Below are 13,247 nucleotides of genomic sequence, written 5' to 3'. Positions count from 1 at the left end.
AATTTCAAGTGTCATTTTTTGCCATTGCCTATTTTGTGAGGGAAGGTCAGATTTTGATTCTGTTTGCTGCACAATATTACTGACTCTCTGCTGCTTCTTTCCGTCAATTCCAAATTCGATTGATAGGGGTTTGGGAGAGCATTGTAGGGGGAAATCTTAACTCAGGTGCTATCTACCCAAATAGAAAAAGTGTTCCTATTCATTTGTACTTTGGATATGCTCTTGTAGAAGGTTAACCAAGTGTATTGCTTCACTTTCCATTGTAATTATCACCCCATTGGTGATTGCTGCCCGATATTAAAATGTGTATGATTTCCTTTGAATTTTAAAATAAATAAATATTGCATTTTCACCAACTGGTCTAGTTCATGGTCCATTGTGACCCGGGGTATTTAAAAAAGGGGGTGTGAATAAATAAAAGAAAATAAAGAGAAAGGCATCTCATTTGAGTGCTACCTCCAAGGCTAGGGATAAGGGTCCTGGTCCGGTGTGTGTCGCCCGATTGAAATCCTTAACAGCGGCTGTGTCATTCGGTGCCATATGTGTCCCCTGGAGGGATGGGGGGGGGCGGTTAACGCCTGGCTCTCCTGTGGTCACCATTTGGGTTATTTGGCCCTAAAGGGGCTTGCCCCAATCCGTCTTCCGGAGGCGCTGGAGAGGAGCCTGACTCGCTCCTCTATTTCCTGTTTGCCCCTTTTGCCCAGTGTTCCTCTCTGCAACTTGCCCACCTGGATCGCCTCTGCCTCCCCTGCATCGTAGCCTGGCAGCTGTATTGGTCTGTGAGTGGGAAGCTCTTGAGCCATTTCTCCTCCACGCCCACACCCACTCGTGGCCACAGTGGGGCGGGGGTCCCTGGGAGTGAGTCCACTCGGTACCTTTGTCCCTCTTGCCTCAGGTTTCCTGTCGGCGCCGCTGCTTGCCACGTCTGCAGTAGGGTTCCGCTTCTGCTCAGAGGACGCACTGCTGTCTGTGTTGGTTTTCCTCCCTCGCCTTTCAGTGCGCATCGCGGAGGTTCTCCCCTTCTTTTCGGAGTGCACTTCTGCTCAGATTACAGCTCCGTTGGGGTGTAATATCACCCAGAATTGCTTAATTATGTTGCTTGTTGAAGAGATCCACCGGGGAGAGGCACCTACACATGTCCTCCTCTGCCAGCCGCCATCTTGGGATCTCAATGCTTTTTTAAACAGTTCACGGTGGTTACCCCTCTGCCGGGTTCACTCTCGTCAACACACTGTATATTGGGATTTCAGCCTTTGCCCCGTGTTTCATCGGCATCCCTCCTTTAGGTTCACTCTTGCCAACTTTGTCAATCGCATATTTTCTCCTTCAAATGTATCGATGCAGTATTCACTTCCCTTAGCTTCACAATCTTCTGGCGGTAAAAGACTTTCCACTATACAGAGGATTTTACTAGACCCGCGTATGACCACTTTGACCCCTTTCTCGCCTTTCCCAGTGCCTTCTGGTTATCATAGTTTCAACTATTGGGTAATCGCCCAGAGTATCCCCAATTGAGCACCCACGTGGTGCCAAACTCCTCTGTTGCTGGTTTTCCCCCTCTTGCCATCAATAGTTCTTTGTATTTTCACAGTTCAATTAGCCGTTTGCTACTTTCATTAAATACAGTTCGGTTTCTTGTTGGCTTTTCCCCTCAACTCACTGGCTGTGATAAACTGCTTGGCTTTTCTTCTTTCTGGAGTCAAGTTTAGTACCATGTAGACAAACGTCTCTTCCCGGCTAAGTTATCAGCGGAGGAGTGTCCCGCTTACCGTTCGACATCTGCTGCAACACACACACTGGTTATTATTTGCAGTTTTAAGATTCCTTTTGCTGATATCTCGCGGGCCGTGGTCGGAAAGCACAAGGTCCTTCTTTCCTCATCACCCTCTTGGTTCACGCCGTCTTTCTCCTCCTCTTAACTGCCATGCTGAGTTAGCTTTCACGTCGTGTGGTCTGCCTTGCTCATATTGTGCTCTTGTGCTCCACCTTTTATCCCTGTGGGGAAGGGAAAGGGTCGTCAGGTGTGTGTGATTTTGGTCAATTGCCCCACTTTGCCCAATACTTGGGTTGGGACATGTCAAGTAAACAACGCTGGCTTTTGTCCATTGTATTTCGTGGTGTGTGAAAGTGTTCATGACGGAAAGGGAGGGGACAGAGTGTTCAACTATCCTACGTAGCAGGTTGGGGAAAAGGTGTTATCAGAAGGGGGATACCACGTCTCACCCGTCGGTATCTCCCTTCCACTCCCCGAGGACTTCCCATCCAGGTGATCCTCCCTCACTGGTCCACCCCCAGGAACTGGATCAAATTGTGATGGCTGTGTCCTGGCCACCTGGATGACAGACTCCCAGGGACTAGCAATTGAGACACCTTCAGGTTTCTCAATACATACAGTGAAAAATATTTGGGATGCAGTACAAATTGGGTCTGTCCAACTCCAGGCCTCGAGGGCTGGATCCATGTCAGATCTTCATTATACCCCTCATTAAAATTCACGAGATAACTTTGCATACAAAGATTCTAAATGTATGCATATTTTTCCTGAAATATGAGGTAGATCATAAAATCCTGTCAGGTTTCCTGCCCTCAAGGCCTAGAGTTGGACAGCCCTGCACGATAGTGAATTCAACCTCCAGCCCTGTGCTATGTCTATGTCCCGAGTTAAACGTTGGCGATTCTGCCACCAATTGGTTCAAATCTTTTTATTTTTAATCATAACAGCAAATCTGGTAATTTAACAGCCATCGGAGAAGTCTAATCATTTTAGCGCAGTAGGAAATAAAGAACTCCTCCAGTAACCCACTTGCCATTCAGATTCATTAGAATCTGTTTTTTTTTGGGGTAAATGTTCTTCCTGATCAACTGCAGACAACGCAAGCCAATAGAGTGGTCACCCTTCTTGTAGCAATGCTGCATTAGATTTCACATTCCTAACTATTGGCAACACTCAAATTGGAGGGAGGGCCTCAACATTGCATACATTATATTTACGAGCTGCCAGGAAAGGTGCTTACGCACAGCCCTGCCAGAGGTTCTGGTCTCCTTCGCGTCACTTATCACAAGTCATAGAAAACACCACTAACCAGAGTGTACTGGGACATGTGTATGGTTTTAATTTGGTGCACTATGGTATTTCTATTGGATTTTTCTTGTTGTTTCTTCCTGCTGCCCTCTGTTGTGGAATTCCTCAAACTATCAATAGTATCCCCTTTTAGTGCATAGTACCAGCAGAAAATGGTGACTGGACAGTAAAACCTCTGGAATTTATGCAGGAAAGAGAAGACCATGTTCTGGGGCTCGGCCCAGAGGATGGCCTAATTGGTGATGAAGAATCATCCAGTTTTGGATCAACTTCCCTCTACAAAATGACTGGTCTTCATTGGTATACCAGGCTGAGTGTGTATTCCACAAGCAAGGATGAAGCCATTCCTCCGATATTACCTACATCGGATATATTGTTTTGCATGGTATTGTGCTACTAATGTTCCATTACCAACTCCAAACAAGTGTTCAGTGGGAAGCCCAAACTTTCCAACTAGGAGTTGATTGGCTCTACAGTTTCACGTTATTTTCAGTCTCTACACATGGGCAGTATTAGCTTTTGCTCTGTTGCAGTTTCACTTGATATCTGGAACTGATTTCTTGGGTAAGGACTAGCATCATAAAAGGCTATTCCATTCCTGCCAGCCACTTGTACCCACTTAATGAGGTCTCTGCTACTTACATCACGTTTCCCCGAGCACTGAGCCCAAACATGCCTGCTGAGTCAGCAGCAACAAGGGTCTTTGCAGCAGGTGCAGTCTTGGGTTCCTGCAGCAAAGCCTCCACTCTCTGGACACAGGAGGGATGTATGGGATGGCTGCAGGAAGCAGCCAGAAACATGGGGCCCGACACGAAGCAGGCTCCTCTGACCCATTAAAAAACAAATCATCCTGATTCAGTAGGAACTTGGAAGAGGATGCCATTTAAAATTAAGGATCCCATCATTGTATGCTCCACAGCTGTTGCAGTTGGAAGTCTGGTGATTTGCTGCTGGTTTGCTTTTGTTAATTTGTTACAATGTGCTCCATTGCTCTGAGTATTCCTGTGGCTTTGTGGTGTTTGAGCTTATGTGACTTGCATTCGGCTTGGATTTCTAAATTTTCAACTTTTGGTAATATACTTCCTGGCCGTTTAATTTTTCTTTCTTGCATTACACCCAAGCTTCCTGTACTGTGATGGTATTCTTTGCCAAACCCTGAATGTATCCTGGATTCCGCCCCCGCCCCACATTTTTTTTCGTACAATATAAAACAAAATTTGATTTGTGGATTTCTTTCACTTCCTCGTGGATGAGAAATCTCTGCCTCTTCCCAAGAGTCCAACACAGTCCCTTCTTCATTGCAGTAGTAAACGGCTAGGGTGCTCCATCCTCCCACCCTCAACTCACACTTCCGTGCCCATTTCTTACCTTCACCATCATTTGCATTGGAGGTTTATGGCCATGATATTAATGCCGTTTTTTTTCTCATCAGCATGGCGTCATCTTGGATGGCGACTTGGTGCCCTTTTTTCAGATCACTGTCTGGCTTGGAAGCTTTTGTCCGAATTGAGGGTCAAACAAAACATGCTTAGTGCAGATCCTCGTGGACACTTTGCTCTCCTCGTGACATTGTGGGACACAGTTTCCAACTGCTGTCAAGAACCAGAAAGCTGCACTTATACCTCTGCTGAATCCCCAGTTAACTTGTATACACCAGAATCTTTGATGGCTTTGGTAGGAAATCAAAGGAGGTATGCCGGTCTGGATGATATCGGGCTTCGTCATTCGGATGTCAGAGGGCTTTGGAAAAGGGTAAGCAGAACATAGAGTGCCATCCAAAGTATAGGGAAGCCCTGGTGGCAGTGCTAAACATGCACCGTAGCATGGCTGGTGAAAAGGCATATATTTAAGCACTTTGGTGCCATTTTCTTGGACCATTCCCGGCCATCCATCTATCAAAACATCTATGGGACGTCGTTTATAGCCGGAATCCGCTACCCAATTTACAATATCAGTTGAAGACAAGCAACTTTTTGGTAAATTTCTTTTTGATCATTTCAGCCATGACCAATACTAATAATTCCTTCACCCTATTCGGACCCTTAAAAAGGAAGAACGCAGGCAAAAGACAACCGGAGGAGACTCTTATGTTGAAAATTGTTTTATAAAAAAATAGATGTCAGTAATCATGTCCCTGTATTGTGTCTGCCCAATACTGTTTATAAATCTGGTAAAGCAAGGGTGGGGCATAAAGGATTGCGCCAAACTAGCAGCCTTTTTTAAACAATTGCTAATTTCAAACAGTTGGGTGATGAAAAGAAAAAGTAATTAAACCTCTTGGGTGTATCATCCGTTGATGTGTCTTCAAAAGAAAGGAAACTGATGATCACAATTTTTTTCAGTTTCAAAAAGGTTTACATAGCCTCCATTTTTTTCAGCCTCAAAAATATTCGGACCCTTAGCAGAACTCGGCATGAGTAGATTAATTGCTCGAAAGCATAAGGTTTTTGCTTAAAGAAATAAAGAACTAGCGGATGTGCAGGTAAATGTTAGGTTACGCTAAGAGGCAATTGTAAGTGCAATGCGTCCTTTGCAGGCCTTTTGACATGCGCGGCTGTTTGGGTGAGACACCTCAATCTGCCCAAAACGGGTTCGACTTTGTAGCCAGGTGACAGTCGTGGGAGGTCTAATCCAGCAACCCTACAGTAGTTGGTCAGTATAGCCCAGTTCCATTTGGTTATTGGGTTTGTCCCATCCTCCACAAACACCCCTTTTAGTAGATGTGAACTCTCCTGTTGAAATGTCTGCATCATGTCGCAGTAGGACACTGCCGTCAAGTCACAACAATCTTGCTTCTCCTACTCTGGTTAGTGCTTACTATCCCAAGTGGAGGGGTGAGGGAAATGAAAAACAGAAGGAATTAGATGTAAAAGGGGAGGACGTAAAGCCAGAAAATGGTAAAGTGAGGGAGAGTCAGTGAGAAAGCGTGCGGGAGGGGATTGGGTAGAAGAGAAATTGACCGATTAGTAGACAGAGTGGGGAACAGAGTGCAACAAAACCAAAAAACAGCCGTGAAAGAGGACATTAAAACACAAAGGGTAGGCACAAAGATCTGGACACATTATTAAAAAAAATGTATAAGAGTCTCTGCATGGAATGTAGAAAGGTGCCTACGCATCTAAACTAGCATACACCCTTTACTTTGCCCTTTATAAAAAATAATTTTAAAAAATTACAAAAATTTTAAAAAAAACAGCAACTAACTTCAATTCTATTTCATGAAAAACAATTGACCTGGGGGTGGGGGGAATGTTCTCCCAATTTGCACTACTCGCACCAAACCTTGTGAGCCTGTGCTTCGCTCTTTGACATGAGCAGAGATGCTCACTTTGCACCGATGCCCTCGAGTGTAGGCAATTTCCCAGGCTTGTCAGTGCACACAGCTTCTGCAATGTTCCTTAAGCACTCTTATGTTTTATAAAGCCCATTCCATCAGCATGCAGGCCCTTCCCTTTCCAAAGGGATATGAAGCCGTCCCACGTATGGTATTGTAGCTTTCCCAAATTGCCACATTCCAAAAAGGACCTGGGAATACTTTGTTGAGCAATTCTTTCTGCAGCGGCAGAACACGCCTAATTTTGCATTCCTGCAACCATCTTTCACAATGTGTCAGCGTGAATTTCACAATTGCTCTATGCAGTCTGCTTTTCACTTGTGTGCGACCATGGCTCACTGCCAGAGAGTGCGTGGGGTGGCAGGGACATCAAAGAACAGGCGGGTTTCATTCAGACACCATCAGGTGATGTCCTCACACATTTTAGCTCTGGTCGGATTTCTGTGCATCCATTTTTCCCAGTGATGTGGTGGAGAACTGTCGTCTATTATAGGACAATGGGAGTGGAGTATGTTCGAAAGGGAGCTGGGCAGGCACACTCCCAAGACCCCTAAAAAGTGGCAAGGCCTATACAAAATTGTGTGTCCTCTACCTGCCTCAGGGTTTCCGAGTCCATAGGCAAATAAAGGGATTAGAGCCGTGAGTAACTGACGGTGCCTAATCATTACCCAACCCCGCCAAGAGTGAACATATCCATGCCTTTCAACCAACAGTAGGAGGTGTTCTCTTGGAAACAACAGGACCAAAGAAGACCTTACTCGTCACTTGCGTGCACTTCTTTCCAGCACTCAAACGCCGCTGCGCGCCATGGACCAACACACACAGGAGACGGCAAAGATGAAAGATCCCTGCACCCCCGAGCGCATGCCAAGTATCAATCACCCGCTGCAGGGGCCTTCTCCCCGCGGCGCGCCCCTGCTCAGATTCCCATTGACTTGCAATGGGTGATGGCGGCGGTGGGGCGCGCAGTAGAGATGCGGCTGCTGAAGGCCGAACAATGGCTTCGGGGTGTAAGCGCCCAAGCTATAAAGAGAGGCCTGCAAGCCGGGAATTATCATGGAAATGTGAAATCGCATTTTTGTTACAGGCAGCAGAGGTTTTATTCTATTCCATCCAGCAGTGATACCGTCTATTAAAAAGGGTGGAAGGACGAGGGGGGCGCTGTGGAAACCATACCAGATAGATTATTCCCGGTCTATACAAATCCCGAAAAGCTTGCAAGTGTCGAATTGCTCTTCGGACAATGCAGCCCCAGTTGTCAAGGTCCCCTTGAGCACGAGAGAATCTGAAGGACAGGCGGTATAATGGTGTGCAAGTTGCAACAACATCTTGCTCTCTCCACCTCCTCCACCTTCCTGGACTGTAGGAAGTGGTCCAATATCCTTCTCAAGGACGAGTCTGGCGGGGCGTTTGATTGCAGCTCCTAGAGAGCATTCTTTTCGCTTGTAGAACTCCAGAGAGGCGGCTCACCGTCAAGAAGGGTGGGCTGGGGTGGCTTCCGACATCCGGCGCCCACTGGCATCCAAGAAACCTGCTGCCATTTCGATGTTTTTGCCAGTAAGAGTTCCCTGGCAGGAAACATGATTTGCAGCTCTGTATTTTGAAGCACACTGGAAAGTAGGAGCCAGGAGGCTAGCCCATGCGCCATGCGTTTGCCTCGGGACCAAGATGGTGGCATGCGCCAGGGGTTCAATACCATGGTCTGCCGACCCATCCCTTACTCTCAAGACGATGGAGCCCGGCCATGGGTTGTAATAATAGCATTGTTAAAGCACTTAGTAGAGGGAGCAATCCAAAGTGAAGCCCAATATACAGATCTCTGATCATTATTCATGTGTCTCACATCCACACTTGCAGGACTGCCTTACAGCTAAGAAAGTACTGAAAAGGTTAGCCACACACAAAGGAAAGATATAGTAAGGGGATAGGCATGTGCGCAAACAGGCAAACAAGAGTATTTCTACAGCTAGAGATCATATAGGATTCATGGAACAAAACGAGCAGAAAGCAGAGGCGGGGCCTGCGGTGTTCACCTGCCACCATAGAAAAGAATTCCAGCCACGTGCTACCGAAGACAGACACAGACAGACAGACAGACACAGGCCATCAGACTCATTTACTGGCGCAATGTAGCCGCTTTTGCCCTCTAGGCATACATGGCCAAAACCAAAGGATGCACACGTGGGCTCTACTGCCCCTGCATCTTTGACAGAAAGGCAACACATGGCTAAGGCAACGCATCCGATTGCTCCATGCAGCATTTTCTGATGGACTTCTGCCCCCCCCCCCCCCCAAATTGTTTTGCATAAATTAAACTTGGGTCTCACCCAAAGTTAAAAGGGCAATCCAGACGTGAACCCCTTGCTCACTGTTCTTAGAGAGGCGCAGCTTCACCTCACTGATGATGCCCAACAAGGCTGAAACACGTGTATGGGGTTGCTGTGGTACTCTTGTTCAGAGGAGAATTGCCTAGCATTTCGGTGCTGGACTGCCCCTGGGCAGGACAAAGGCTGATATGCGGGGACATTTCTTATCTGTGAAAGGGACAGTGAGCTAAAGACTTGGTAGAGTCTATCCCAGGGGTTACTCACCCAAGAACAGGTCACTGGGCTGTGTTTGTGCTGGTAGAGAGATTCCCAGATCCCCCCCCTGTTTTGCATTCTCTGATGAACCAACAATGTGTGCGAGGATTGGACGAGAATGTTAATGACGCAACAGGGTTTCACGGCAGGATTGGGCGTTTGTGTGGACCAGCACAGATTCTCCTAAACGTTGACTGCCTCTTAACCACTTCGGTCACAGATGGTTTCAACTATTCCATTGACTTCTAGGTTTGCAAGAAGTGTCAGATGTAACCAAGAGCTCGTCAACGTTTTTGACAAAACTGCCCTAAAGTCATGAAATTTCCCTGAAATGACATCCGAAAACCTCAAGGCTGCAGTTCATTACGAGTTTTAAAGAACAATAATCTCGAATATTCTGGCTTAATGGGAATGTGCAAATAGCATTCCCTGGCCCCATTACTAATTGTGACGCAGGAGGAAGCCTTACTCTGCTGCAGTGATGCTCCGACAACGTAGGGAGAAAAATAAAGTGGTAGCCGGCAAGAGTAGAGAAAGTGGGGTGGTACGAGTCTGTAGAGTGATTAATTCGAGCTGAATGTGAAAGTGGGGAAATAGAACACCCAGTACGTCAATGGACAGACCAGCAAGTGCAGTGCGCACTGGGCACTCTCCGCAACGCAGTCAGGAAGGCCTGCTGCAGTGCTGGTAAGCCTGTCCTGCCAGCGAAGGGGAGAACAGACCAGGGTGACCAGGCGTCCCGGTTTTGTCAGGACCGTCCCGGAATTTGCTTGCATCACCATTGTTAGAAACCCCAAGGTCGCCTCGAACCTCCACCATCTTTGTCCCCAACCACATTTATCTACTATAGTGGCGTATCATTTTACAGCCCTGCAGTTAATATATATGAGATGTGCTGGAAATATTAATTTTAATGCATTATCCAATGGGGAGGGGGTGGCATGGAAGGGGTGTGTGACCGATGTGTGGGGGTTGAATGTGCTTAGAGTGCTAGTCCTACTTTTATGTTTCTAACCTGTCCCGGTTTCTCATTTTCAAAATCTGGTCACCCTAGAATAGACGATGGACATGGCACCGTGGTTCCTGCAGAATGGACTGGCAGGCGTTGGTCCAGTTATTACCAGGTGGAAGGGCAGTACAGAACTATATTTGGAGGCTAAGGTGCCGGAGGAAGGATGGTCATGGCAGCGAGAATGAGGCCCCAGAGAACCACTTATTTATCCAATGAAGGGTGCTTGAAAGGAGGAGACCGAGGTATGAGGGGCGACAGGAAAGCGGCACTAGCCCATTTCTTTACAGGCCAATTTGTTTGTTTTTTCTATTACATTTTTTTCTTCATATTTTGCTGTTAATGTAGATGGTTAGTTTTAGGTATTTATTAAGGTGTGGGAATGTGGATGGTTGCGGAGGTGTGGGGGGGGGGTTCTCCCCCTGCTTTTTCTGGCAGTGAAACGTGTAAAAACAACATTTCTAAAAAACGGGCCTCGAACAATTTCTCTCAGGTAATTGGTAAACATTGTAGAACCAGGAAAGCATGCAAGAGTTGTGCACCTACCCCACCTCACACCAGGGGCAGTCCCCACAATAACAAACCACCCCCACCAACCAGAAGTTACCTCATCTACTCCAAAGGAACAGAAGCATCGAGATTCTTTTATTTTTTAGGGATCCAGCAGGGACCCCTCCATTTATAAAAACACAAAAGATCATCCTTAATGAACATTCCCTAAACATTTCCTTTTTTTTTTTTTTAACACTACCCCTATTCTCTGCTCCCCTTGCGCGAGTCCCTTCTGATGGATCTACCCAGTCAACACACCCGTGGGGTGGTAACAGGGAGACCCATCACGTGGAAGAGAACCCTAACCTCTACCTGGCACCACTCATTGTAGAGGAGAGGGGCAATTAGATGGCCCCAGTGGGTTGTTCTACCCCATGGGTGGCCACTGTTTCTCGCACCTGCCCCACTCCAGGGTAATAAAACAACCCCCAACCCCTTCTCATCTTAAACCACCCAACTCTATGTAAATTCCCCTACTTAACCAACCATTTGCATGCACTAAATATAAACTATATCCTTGACACGCCTACAAAAATCGAGGGCAGATTTGGTACTTCATCTGGATTAAGGACTCTGTGGGCCAACGTAGAGGCTTTGCCCGTCTCCACAGTCCAGTGTGGTGGGTCAAGAGAAGGCAGCGGACCAAGTGTGGCTTTCAGTATGGCTTTGCCCGTCTCCACAGTCCAGTGTGGTGGGTCAAGAGAAGGCAGCGGACCAAGTGTGGCTTTCAGTATTACAACTTTATTTAAATAAGAAAAAGGACTTTGTATCCCTTTTCTAAGTGTTTGCACTACCTAACACAAAACTATCTACGGGGCTCGTCGTCAATAGTGTAGTAAAAAAACAATAATCCATCCTCTGTCCAAAACTAATCTGTCCTCACCCTACCACTAAACAAAAACCAAAAAGGGGTCCAAGAGAATGACTCGCTTCTCGTGGACAAGCTTGCCCAGCCTCAGTAAGCCATCTTTAAATAACTTTTCATGATTTCTTGAGCCAGTTCTTTCAGTTCTTCCAGGGACTTTTCCACCAGCGGATTGTCCCATTTTCTCCCTGAACAGAAGTCACTGAGTTTATCCAATGAGAGTTGTGACCCTTCCCCCTTGTTGGAAACTTGCATATCTTTCTCACTTCCTATATTCAGACTCGTTTGTTCTGATCCAAACTAACTTTTCTTCATCCACTTGTTTCCTTTATTTGCCATTGATATACTGGGATGAAAAGACTGAGTCCCCATGCACTCTTCACTGACTTTTCTACCGGGACATGTAAACTGAGTCCCCCAAGTATTCTTCACTTATTCTTCTACTATCCACTTGACTGACCCCACACCTTCACGGGTACGGAGATAATTATTCTCGTTGATATTTCTTAATTCCTTATCATAGGAATTTCGGCTTTCGGGCCAGCAACAGTTTACTCTTGTATTCCAATCAGCATATTCACTGAGACGAGCATGATTTACACATACGTTAGCTCAGACATCCTCCCCTCCTCCCCCCCGGTTGCCCGCTGTCCGAGTTTCCTTCTCTCCAGGGGTTTGGAGTCAATGGGCCAGTTCGCAGGACAGGAATTCTCCTTCTGGTCAGGTTGGCTTCGCTGTCTTTTCCGACCCTCTTGCTCTCTTAACACATGTTCTACATAGTCTAGGTCATGGAGGTCTCAGCACTGTTCACTGCCGGCACAATCCACCCCTCACAACAGGTTGTCCGTGTTGGGTTTTCTTCCCCTTCCTTCTCTTGGTTCAAGCTCCATCAGGACTGCCTGCGTACCCGCTGGTTGCCTTCACTGGGCACAGTCCCTCCTCACTTCGCTTTGCCGTTCCTGCAGCGCAAGTTTGAAAATCTCCGACTTCGCCTTTGCAGCATCGTCTTCCCGATATGAGTCACTCTTTTTAATAATAATAATAATAATAATTTAGCATTTATATAGCGCTACGAACCCTTGGGTATCTGAGCGCTGCTTATTATTACCCACGGTGTGTGGTGCTCATTTATCGACCTCGAAAGGATGAAAGGCTGAGTTTGGCCCTGCCGGGATTCGAACCTGCGTTTGCAGGCTCTGCACGGATGTCAAAGCGAGCGCTCTACTCGCTGTGCCACTTGACCACCTTTAAGCTACTTAGTTGGGTCCTCCCCAGTGGAGGAGCATACTCCTCTTTTACTGTCTATGAAGTATTCATCACTACTATTATTACTTTTCATAGCACTGTCCATTTTCAATGGTGGAGTGATCAGCATTACTGCTCTATTCTTCACAGTATGGAGCATTAGAAGTAGAGTCACACTAGTAAACAGTGGATTGTTCAATTTGGATTTCCTGTGGCCCCGATGGTGTGATGGCCTCATATGATGGAGGGCTAGGGAGTTCTTGGAGGAACAGGAGTCCTTGTCCTCAAGATGGGAGCCTCGCTGTGCGAGGTCCCGCTTGCCGCCACCCCAAGGGGGAATATTGCATAGCAGCCTCACCTCCCTAGCCTCACAAGGAAAGGCTCCCCTCTGGGGAGAAGAGACACAGTCCCATGGTTTGTCACACCAGACATGTGCATTTATCCATGCACTGCATACTCCCATTAAAAATAAACATTATGGAAGATAAACAGAAAATGTCTCACCTCTTACAAGCTAAACTGCACATGGAATGGTACAGAGGTCTCCTGCCTTAAGGGTGGGGGAAGGGGCTATAAAC

The 13,247-nt window shown here is 46.7% G+C and overlaps 1 protein-coding gene across 1 annotated transcript in view; it reads right to left on the bottom strand.

Moving 5' to 3' along the window:
* The window catches only part of TSPAN5 (tetraspanin 5), a 482,577-nt gene that overhangs the window by 238,025 nt on the left and 231,305 nt on the right, over positions 1 to 13,247 (bottom strand). The window lies entirely within an intron of this gene.

The sequence above is a fragment of the Ambystoma mexicanum genome, chromosome 6q, assembly GCF_040938575.1.
Source record: "Ambystoma mexicanum isolate Mex_15411 chromosome 6q, UKY_AmexF1_1, whole genome shotgun sequence".
NCBI lineage: Eukaryota > Metazoa > Chordata > Amphibia > Caudata > Ambystomatidae > Ambystoma > Ambystoma mexicanum.
This window is presented reverse-complemented; position numbering and strand designations above follow the sequence as displayed.